The sequence below is a fragment of the Hirundo rustica genome, chromosome 2 (assembly GCF_015227805.2).
Source record: "Hirundo rustica isolate bHirRus1 chromosome 2, bHirRus1.pri.v3, whole genome shotgun sequence".
Lineage (NCBI taxonomy): Eukaryota > Metazoa > Chordata > Aves > Passeriformes > Hirundinidae > Hirundo > Hirundo rustica.
The window spans coordinates 6,824,950-6,834,678 of NC_053451.1; the positions used below are offsets into that span (position 1 = coordinate 6,824,950).

At 36.7% G+C, this 9,729-nt stretch overlaps 1 long non-coding RNA gene across 3 annotated transcripts; it reads left to right on the plus strand.

Moving 5' to 3' along the window:
• The first annotated feature begins 1,404 nt into the window (after positions 1-1,404).
• Positions 1,405-7,858, plus strand: LOC120749053 (uncharacterized). Of its 3 annotated transcripts, none has more exons than XR_005699507.2 (5): positions 1,405-1,550; positions 3,086-3,144; positions 3,254-3,360; positions 6,348-6,491; positions 7,621-7,852. It is a non-coding gene; the product is annotated as an uncharacterized LOC120749053 (long non-coding RNA). The 3 variants fall into 3 exon arrangements; XR_005699506.2 differs by having other exon boundaries at positions 3,254-3,392; positions 7,621-7,851; XR_009207568.1 differs by having other exon boundaries at positions 3,254-7,858.
• Positions 7,859-9,729: the final 1,871 nt, after the last annotated feature.

The window sequence follows — 9,729 nt, forward strand, 5'->3', positions numbered from 1 at the left end:
TGTTTTTAAATATTAATCATTTGCATACATGAATATTTAGTCTTTTATTAATATCCAGAGTAAATTAATTATGTGGTCTTTCCTGTTAACTCATTTAACTTGCACAATGTTTGCTTTTGACACAATACAGAGTTAATATTTAGGCTGTAAACTTTTTCCACAACAAATACACCTTCCTTCTATTTGCTGCCTTGGAGAGAACTTCCGTCACAGAAAGTTTACCAAGATAGATTTACTGTTTCTTTACTGGTATTTTCATACTGAACATTCATAAAAATCAATATAGTGCTCTTCCTTTCTCTCTGCACTCCCTGTGTTTCCTTTTCAGGCTCTTAACCTACAGTAGTGTATATATATATATATTTTTTTTTTCTTTTAATCTTTTGACCTTCAGATTATAATATTGGGCCTCAGTGATTGAAAATCCCTTCTTTATTTAAAATGATAGACTGTATACTGTCATGCACTTTCTTGGAACTGCTGAAGCTCTTGGCACACAGCTAGGTCTAGTGAGGATACACTGACATTTCTGCTTTAGGGAAAAACATTTATTCTTCCAACACTTTGTTAAACTCTCTAGCTATCATGCTATACATAGAATAGTTTAATTTCTTCTTATGGCTTTTTTTGTTTCTTGCTACTCCTTGAAGCTTGTTCCTCCCTTGATGGAACTTCTGCAGCGCCTTGTTTCTTGCCTTGTAACTCTCTCTCTCTTGCCCTTTCAGGTAATATGAGAGCCAGTTCCAAGCTCCCAGCTTTCATCCTTTCCTTACTGGGAGAGAAATCAGTGCACAGGATTTGCAACAAATCCCCCAATAATTTGGTTTCTTTCTGCTACTCTTGGGTGATTTACAGTGGTGCTGTTCCCTTCCTGCTCCTGCTGTCATCATCTGCCTCGATAGCTTGGTTAGGAGAGTGGATGTCATTATTGGTCCCACAGTGCTTGATAATATGCAGCATTATCTTCTCCCTGGATGAGAGGGAACTGAATGAATCAAACATATGGGTTTGGAGGAAGAGGTCTGTGTCACAGTACCTTATTCTTCTGTCTTTAACTTCTTAGACCCCTTCTCTCCCAACAGTGTACTTTTTACAAAATTTCAGTGCTGATTTCCCCTTGAGTTTTGTGGTAGGGATTTTTTTTTATTATTATTAGTTCAAACAGTTTCTTCCAAGATTCTCTTGTTAAAAATGAAACTCTAGATCTTAATCCACCTAAGTTACTGTTATCTAAAGACAACAACTCCAGGCAATTTATCAGTTCTGCTGTGGCTGGCTGTAGGAGAACAGAGAGAGATAGTGCTAAAGGCACTCTTGCTCCTAATGTGTTGCAGCTGTGTTAATTACGAAAGAGTGGGGACAGCCTTGCTCCCCCAGCTATGGGTGATGAAAGAGTGAGTTAATTGGTGGAGTGGTGAGTCAGTTGGATTCTGCTGGCCAGGCTGCGAGGAGGAAGGGACAGGAAGCAGTGGGTTAGAAATGCAGAAAGAAGAAGGAGAGAAAAAGCCAGAGCTGTGTGGGGTTGTTTGTAGAACTGCAACATAGTAAAGGTATGGAAGACTTTTTAAATAACATGAACTGTAATGTAGAGAAGGTATTTTAGGTAATGAGGTACTGATACTTGAGGCCCCTTAAAATTTTTAAAGAACACTCTTGAGTGCTGTGGCCATCTCGACAATGATGATGACAGCTGGCATCTTGTGTGGCTTTTTGCTTTGGTTGGTAAACTCTTTTAGAGTGAATTTCCTCAGATGGAGGACACATTTTAATTCTGAAATTATAGAAATATAAAATATATTGCATCTAAACATGTATTATATATAGATTATATGGGGGGAACAAAGTGCTTTTCCTGTGACTTAAAAATAGGAAGATGACATTTTATTAATAATACTGTAATTGCCATCATATAGGAAGTTTTTATCTTGTACCCATTTAAATCTACTTTAGTAAGATCCCATAGCAAAATAATTCAAGTGACAAAATCCATTAAAGAATATATTATCAGCAGGTCTTTTACAATTCCTGGACTTTCTCAGGTCCAGAGCTAAAAAGAAATTGTCTCAATTGTCAGTATTAAACCAAATACCTAAAAGGTCAATGAATTGAAATCCAAAAACCCCACAGGTTTTGGAAGGCATTTGGAAAAAAGGCAACACATCTAGGAGATTGTACAGAGAATCAGTGATTTGCTCTGAGATATTTAATCATATTTGGATTGGAAAGAGCACACAGTCAATTGTAGTCAGTTTGAAGGTACAAATAACTTGTTTGATGCAACGTCTTAAGAAGACAGTGGTGGGTGCAAGAGGGGCTCTGGAAAGAGGAGACACACCTCACTGGCAAGCCTGTCAGTGAAACATTGCGGAGTGATGGTCAATGATCTGGGATGCTGGGGCAGGACAAGCAGCTGGAAGAGCACCCATGGTCACAAAAAGTCCACAGGAACAGTGGAGAAGCTCAGGTGTGGGCATGGGGGTGGTGGAGAACATAGCAGTGAGAGCAAACTTTGGGGAAAAAAGGTGGAGGGTTACTGCTGGAAGAGTTCAGCTCTGTTTCTGTGGGGAATATTCTAGAGAAAAGAACTACATTATCCGAAGTCCACGTATCTTGCCTTGTAGAAGGGGATAGTTGTTCTTTCTTTAGAGTTAGAGATTTTATTTTTCTTTTCCATATTTCTGTCATTCCCTTGATTAGATTAGTTATTTGCATAATACAAAGGCAATTATGATCCATTCTATTAGAACTAATTTACAGATCAAATGACAACTCATAATGCCTACTATTTATATTACTAGTCTGAATGGACTATTCCTGTACTTGGAAGAGGGTGTCTTTAAAGAACTGCTAATTTTTTAGCTCCTCTGCCCTTCAGAGCTGTTTTTCAATGGATTCCACCTCTATTTTTCTGAAAAAGATGGTAACAGCTACAGCTTACTGCATGGTTTCCTTGTTCTATACTTAGCTTTGTACACACTTTCTCACCTGTTTGTTGTTTATAATTTTTGTTTTCTGTCTTTTTGGTGTTCTGTGTGAAAATGCATGAGTTTTTTTACCAAAAAATGACAAATTTTGTGATTTGCAGAGTGGGCAGTACCATGAGTGAAGTCAGGAACTTTCACCAGCAAGGCACAGCTGTTTAAGGTACCTACGTTTTGTCAGCATACTTCTAAACGTCCTGAATTTGCTAACATGAAGCTCCATGGTGTTATATATTTGCCTAATTTTCTTCTCAACACTTTTCATTCTGCAGTGGAAGCAAGACCCTACTTTTCCCAAGGAACAGCGGGCACTCCTCCATCCCACTTGTCAACGTATATTTTCTGACACCAGAGATCTGAGGCTTAGGAATATACTTTGGTAATAATAAAACACTGTAACAGAACTAGAGAGTAAGCACCATTTTCAGTCTAACACCACTTAACACCACCACTAACACTGCCTTTCTCTGACATCATCTTTGCCAATGTAACAAATGACTTGGCAAAATAAGGGAATTCCATGACCCTGCACTTTATTATTATATATCAAACAGATATAAAAAGTTCATGGTGACTTAGTTTGCTGTGGTTTATTTCTAAGTAGGTACGGTTAGGTTTTTTTGGTTTTGTGTGGGTGGTTTTTTTTGTTGTTGTTGTGTGTGTTTGTTTGTTTGTTTGTTTGTTTTTTTAACTGTGTAGCTGAACTTGAGAAACAACAGATTGTTCCTGGCTGCCATGAATGCCCACAGGAATGAAGAAGGCAAAAAGGTATCCATTGCCACCTGTGTGTGTGACACCACTTCAGGCTGTTCTTTGTTCTTGTTTCCCTTTGATGTTATGGTTGGTTTGATATATAGGGAAGAGCTGACTGTAATACCAGGCCGTGATGGTATAAGCTCACCATCTAAAAGAACTGAGAACTCCTGTGGAAATCAGGAAGGCTCAGAGTGTTTTTCCACAGGCAAATACCATTTCATACCCCTATCCAGTGTAGGCCAATGCCACAATCTGCCTTTCTAGTTTTAAATCTGAAGAACTAATTTCCTGTCCCTCCTGAGATTGATGCCTTGCTTATGTGAGTGCTCTGCACTGCTGGACTCAGATTTAGGCTCTGTGGGTGATCTTATGCCACCACAGGCCATTGTACATTCTGTAAAACACGATGAAATTGATAAAAGGGAGAAAGGGCATCTAGGTGAATTGCCAGAAGCAGCCCTCAGGTTTCTTGAATCTCCTGATAATAAGACAGGAGAAAGAATATACTTTCATCCATCAATGTTAGTATATCATAATGTTCCTATGCCTGAAACTCCTAAGGTTCCATATTTTCAATATTAGTACCTTTTGTCTCAAGCTAGCTCCTAATTATGTGAGTATTGTGGGTATTCTATTAAATAAGAAACATCATTCTTGCGAAAATCCACCATTACGTTCCTCCTTACCTCACTGTTTTAACACGAATGGTTTTCATGAAGCATTAGATACTCTTCAGTAGGTGAACATCTATATGCTCTTAGGTAAACTTGAAAAGTTGTATAAATGTTTAGTCCAGCTGTGTTCCTAAATAGATTTTTCAAGGCAAGAAAAGTAGATATAATCATATCCTAGACAGAATTCACAATGAAGAAAAGTTTGTTTCAAGCTCAGCTCTTTAATTAAATTGTCCAAACAAACTGCAGCTCAAAACCCAGACATTACAGCTACAGCAAGGAGAAAGTGCTCTGTTGCCTAGAGATTATTTCAAGTGTTGATTCCTCAGGAGGATTGCTCTGTGATACATTTAATATACTGTCAAATATAAAATTTGGTTAAAATTTTGCTTATCTCATTGAAAGATTATTCATCTGTTTTCCCTTTGCTCAAAAGTAATACTTTACTGGGATGATTTTGATTCCATTTTTGCATGTTGTTATGTAGGTGGGAAATACTTGCTCAGGTAAGCAATGCTTTTTGATTTAAATGGAAATAGCTTGCTTGGGTAAATGACTGCATGGTTGGACCAATTGTTTCTCCATTTCCTCAGTCTTTTATTCTGTCTGCAAATAGTCAAACATGCATCTGTTCACTCTCAGATGATTACAGAAAGAAAAAAAGTTTCATTTTTCAAACTTGCGGACACAGATTTTATCTGATAGGCCATTCTCTGGTTCAGTGGGATTTTCAAATCTATGAAAATTCAGTATCAAGTGCTGAGGGTTGAAGTCTTTAATGAAAGGAGGAAAAAAAACTTGTAACTCTCTAATAGCGGCTTAATCAATGTGGGAAGGACTTTCTTTTACTTAATCTGTGCACATTGAATTTAAAATATTTTCAGTTTTCCCTTCTGTCCTCTTAGTCTTTCTGCATTGTCTTAGGTGATCAGGCCTTGCTAGAGCTATATAAGTAGTGATGACAGCAGAAAATTCTTCAAAGATAACCATTAAGCCCTCTAGAGTATGTTGTGAGCAGCGGTAAGGTGGCCTGGTTAGATAGGTAAAATTATTGAGGGAAAGATCTCCTGAAAAATAGTGCCAGAGAGAGGTCTCACAGTTTGGAAGCTGGAGCCTGGAAGTAGCTCTGTGAATCAGAAGCTTCCTTGGAAAGTATGTCTGGAAACTGTGGGAATCTAGATGCCAGAGGCACCCTGAGACACCACCAAGAGGTGCATAAACAAGGAACAGCTACAAAACTTCTCATCTGAGAGAGTGTTTCATAGTCTGGAAAAATCCAATTGCTCTGAAATAATGGAGAACATAATCATCTGTTGGCTCTTAGAGGTGAAAAAGCGAAATTAGCAGTATCTATTGACTGCTCAAAGTGGTTGCTTTTTAAAGTATATAAAAGAAAGTACAGTGAATTTATTAATAGCATTATGTGGCTTAAACTTATAAAGGACATTTCTAGATACAATTTTGTAGCACTGAGAATGAAAACTAGTGGTGAAACATTTAAACAGCTCTACTTTTCAGAACTTGTGTTCCAAAGTTCTTGGGAGATTACATTTTCTTTTCCATTACACTTGAACTCTGTCCATTTCACCATAGTATTTTCACATCTAATAATTTCTTCAAACTATGAGAGGAAACCATCAGTATTTGTAAACCTACATTTGTGACTATTTTCCCTTCTCTTTATTTGATTTATTCTAATCTCCATTTTTAGGTAAAGAAAAAAATGAGATTGCCTGTAAGTCTCCATCAATATCCATGTTAATATTAATACTTATTTTTCAGTCTAGAACTGGAAAACTCACTGTGACTGCAACCTGTTTACTGTACTTAATTTTTATTTGCTTCACTTTCTGCTTTTTTCAGTTTTTTTTCTGGCTTCTGTGGACACATCTTCAGCTACAACCCTCCTGTAATCATTTTCAAATTTTTATTTTAGGCAGATAACTGGGGAACCACAAGTAATGTCAGCTATGACTCTGATTTGCTGAGGAGAGGGTATTTTGCTAGAAACTTACAAACAATGTTTGCCGATACAAATGAAAATCAGAACAAAGATGCCTCTTTCCACTTACGTAATGCGGTAAGGGAAAACCTCTTACAAAGCAGGTTTCCTGGAAAAGTAATGCAAAATTTCTGCACTGTCAAACAAATTTCCAGTTTCTAGTCCTCAATTCTCTTTTGTGTCCTAGAAGATATTCTTTTTGTAAGAGCCTTTTGTGAGAGAAAAAAAAAAATACTAGCAATTAAGCCAGGAAAGCTCTCAAGATGTATGTTTTTAGAACATGGCTCCTTTAAAAAATGTTCCTGCTGGGTTGAAAAGAGTTCATATTCTAATATCTCTTATCCTGCTGTTGTTTAGTGTGTTGAGAGTGTTATTATGCTTCCACATATTCTTTATCCCTGTATCTTTGACTTGGCTTTACAACACTGAAATGGAAAGCATTTACAAATGTGATCTCATGTTCCTGAAAAGTCTGAAGAGATGATGTGATCCTATCACTATGGGCTTGTCTATCAAATAAGGATAATGACTATGCAAAAACCCTGCATTTTCCAGTGACAATATTTTTTTTTTTTTTAATACTTTAAACCTACTAACACTAGTGAGCTAGGTGAAAGGAAAAAAATTAAATGCCACCTCCTTATAGCTAAGAAATCAGAGGTCAAATTAAAGGATGGAAAAATTGGAAGTTTTATCTGATTACTATTAAAAAAAAATTCAAAGCTAGAGTCAAGCTGCTGCTGGTAATCTTGGTTTATTGTCATTTAAGTTCTATGGTAATAATCATACAAATGGACAGGGTTTTTTTTTTCTACATATTTGAATCTTTTTTTTTTCTGAAATTAAGTACCATATTTTGTGAAAGTAGTGATTTCTCTCTACAAAATCTGAGCAGAATGTTCTATTGAAAGGCACTGGACTAACATATGTGGAAAGCATAATTCTCTATTTAATTAGTACACTGAACTGAAGTAATGACATTTTGTGGCTTTTGTACACTGTTCTACTTGTGAGTCTTAGGTCTGCTCTGGTGTAATTGCCTGTATCTCAAGAATTAAGGGGAGTTTTGTGTAAGTTTTAATCAACCTGTACTTGGCTTTTGAAGGCAAAGTACTGTGTGGTTAAAGATGAACTGCCCGACAATCTTTGGCTTCATCAATGGGAATGCAAGTTGGTCACAGCTTTTGCCTTTTGTATTTGTTTTTAGTTCAACAAAGATTTAACGTGGACCACAAAAGAGGCATTACAAGACTTTCCTGGCTGATGTCGTTGTGGTTTAACTTTACCTGAAATGCCATTTTAGTAAGAATCAGCAGAATCTGATACTAAAAAAATCTTCCCACAAAGAAGGATGGGTTGACCAGCAAAGACTGTTCTGTATGGTTCAGATGTATTGGGTGCATGTGATATATTGAGTAGTTATCAATGTGCATCTATGTCTTACACATAAACTTTGTGGTTTTTTCACCATTTAAATAAACAAATTCTCTCTCATAATATGCATAGTCTTTCCACTTCCATGAATATGGATTCTATTTTACAAATAATTCATAACTTCTAAATTAAGAAAGGAGTAGTATAATATTGCTTGTTTATATGCAGGCAGAAGTACCTTATCTCTGTTTTGGTTTTTTTATTATTATTATTATAATGTTGTTTGTGAAGCTCTGGAGATTCTGAAGCTAATTTCACTGGTGTTAAACTCCTGGTTAATCTGTTCTGTGGCTTTGTGCATTGCTGACATACAACATTCAGAACATGTTTTCCTTGAAGGTGAAGGCTCTTGTTTAGTCTTGCTTTCACTAGAGCTTGTCATCATTTATCCTGCTCATCCAGCTGCAAGGTTCAATCCCCATCCACTGAATTTCCTTAATACCCCATGTCTTTACTTGCCTGAAAGTGTTATAAGACTGCTTTCTATTCTTATTTAGTAGCATCACCTGTTTTTAGCTTAGAAGTACACCAACTGATCGTGTGTGTAGGGACATATGTAGCTTCTTTTGTGTTATGGTGTGGTGTTTAAGATTTAGGAAACTAAAAATTAGCAGAAGCAAAAGGGTAAAGGAAAACAGGAAAAATGTGGAAAATACTAGACAGAAGCATGGTATTTCTGGCCAAGGTTTATTTCTAGAAAGCTGAATAAAATGGATTTGTCTTGATCATCTGCACAAAGGGATACAGGAGAATAAGAAACTTCTCTACCTCACTGTGCGGGAGCTACCTTATCACCAGCCCTGTCACGCAGGTGTAAGTCATGAAATCATTCTTTCTTCCATCTATAAGGGAATGGACAAGCCAACTCTCTATCCATGGAACCTTATCAATCAGAACAGCTGAGCTGACAAGGAAGAGGTTAAGAAGCACCAGGATACATAATGGTGTGAACTGGAAGTGGTCTTTGTATCCTGGAATAAACTATAGCATGTGGGTCACCTTTTCAGAGTCTTTCAAGTGCTCTGGGCTGCTGACAGCTGTTCTGGAAACAATATTCCATTCTAAAGTTTCTCAGAAAAAGGTGTTAGTTTGCAGTACCAGTGATTCACGTGGGCAAACTAGACATTGCATCTGTGAAATTATTCCTAAGAAAGAAATGTACCTGAGCAAAGAGGCACTTATGTCACCGTTACACCTGTTTGAGGAACAGTGGTCTAGAAAAAAGCTTGAAACCAAACCCTGCAGGGCAGAAATGGGAGAGGTTCTATCAGGTGCTCAACTTCCAAAACTGAATTTTTGCAAACCGAAGACTGATCTGAGCTTGCAGACATGCTTACAGCTGCATCTGTGCACACAAATCTGGTATTTATATAAGACATCATTCCATATGTGCATATCTTCTTTAGGAGGAAGAAGACGGTCTGCAAGAATATATTCCTTAAAACCATTTTACAATATACAGCTTCTTGGAAAGAATGAGGGTTTCTAATATTTTTTCAAGCTAAACATTTGCTTAAGATCCTTTGCTAAAATGATCTTTAAAGTTTTGTGGGGGTTTTTTTTGTTGTTTTTTTTTTTTTGTTTTGTTTTGTTTTTGTTTTTTTTGTTTTTGTTTTTTTTTTTTTTTTTTTTTTTTTTTTTTTTTGTGGTGAGATTGTCACTGTGACTAGATTCTGATATAACTCCAAAACCAGACTTCAGAGTAGTAGTTTCAGAAAATGAACTTTGTAATCTGACAATGCAGAAGAGAAAAGTTTATTTATACTGACACTTCTAAAATGGAAAATTGTGATTGTTTCACTATGTTTATCACAAATATTTGTTTAATGGCATGCCTGGATTTACGACAATTTTCAGATACCTTTCCTGTCAGGATGTTTTG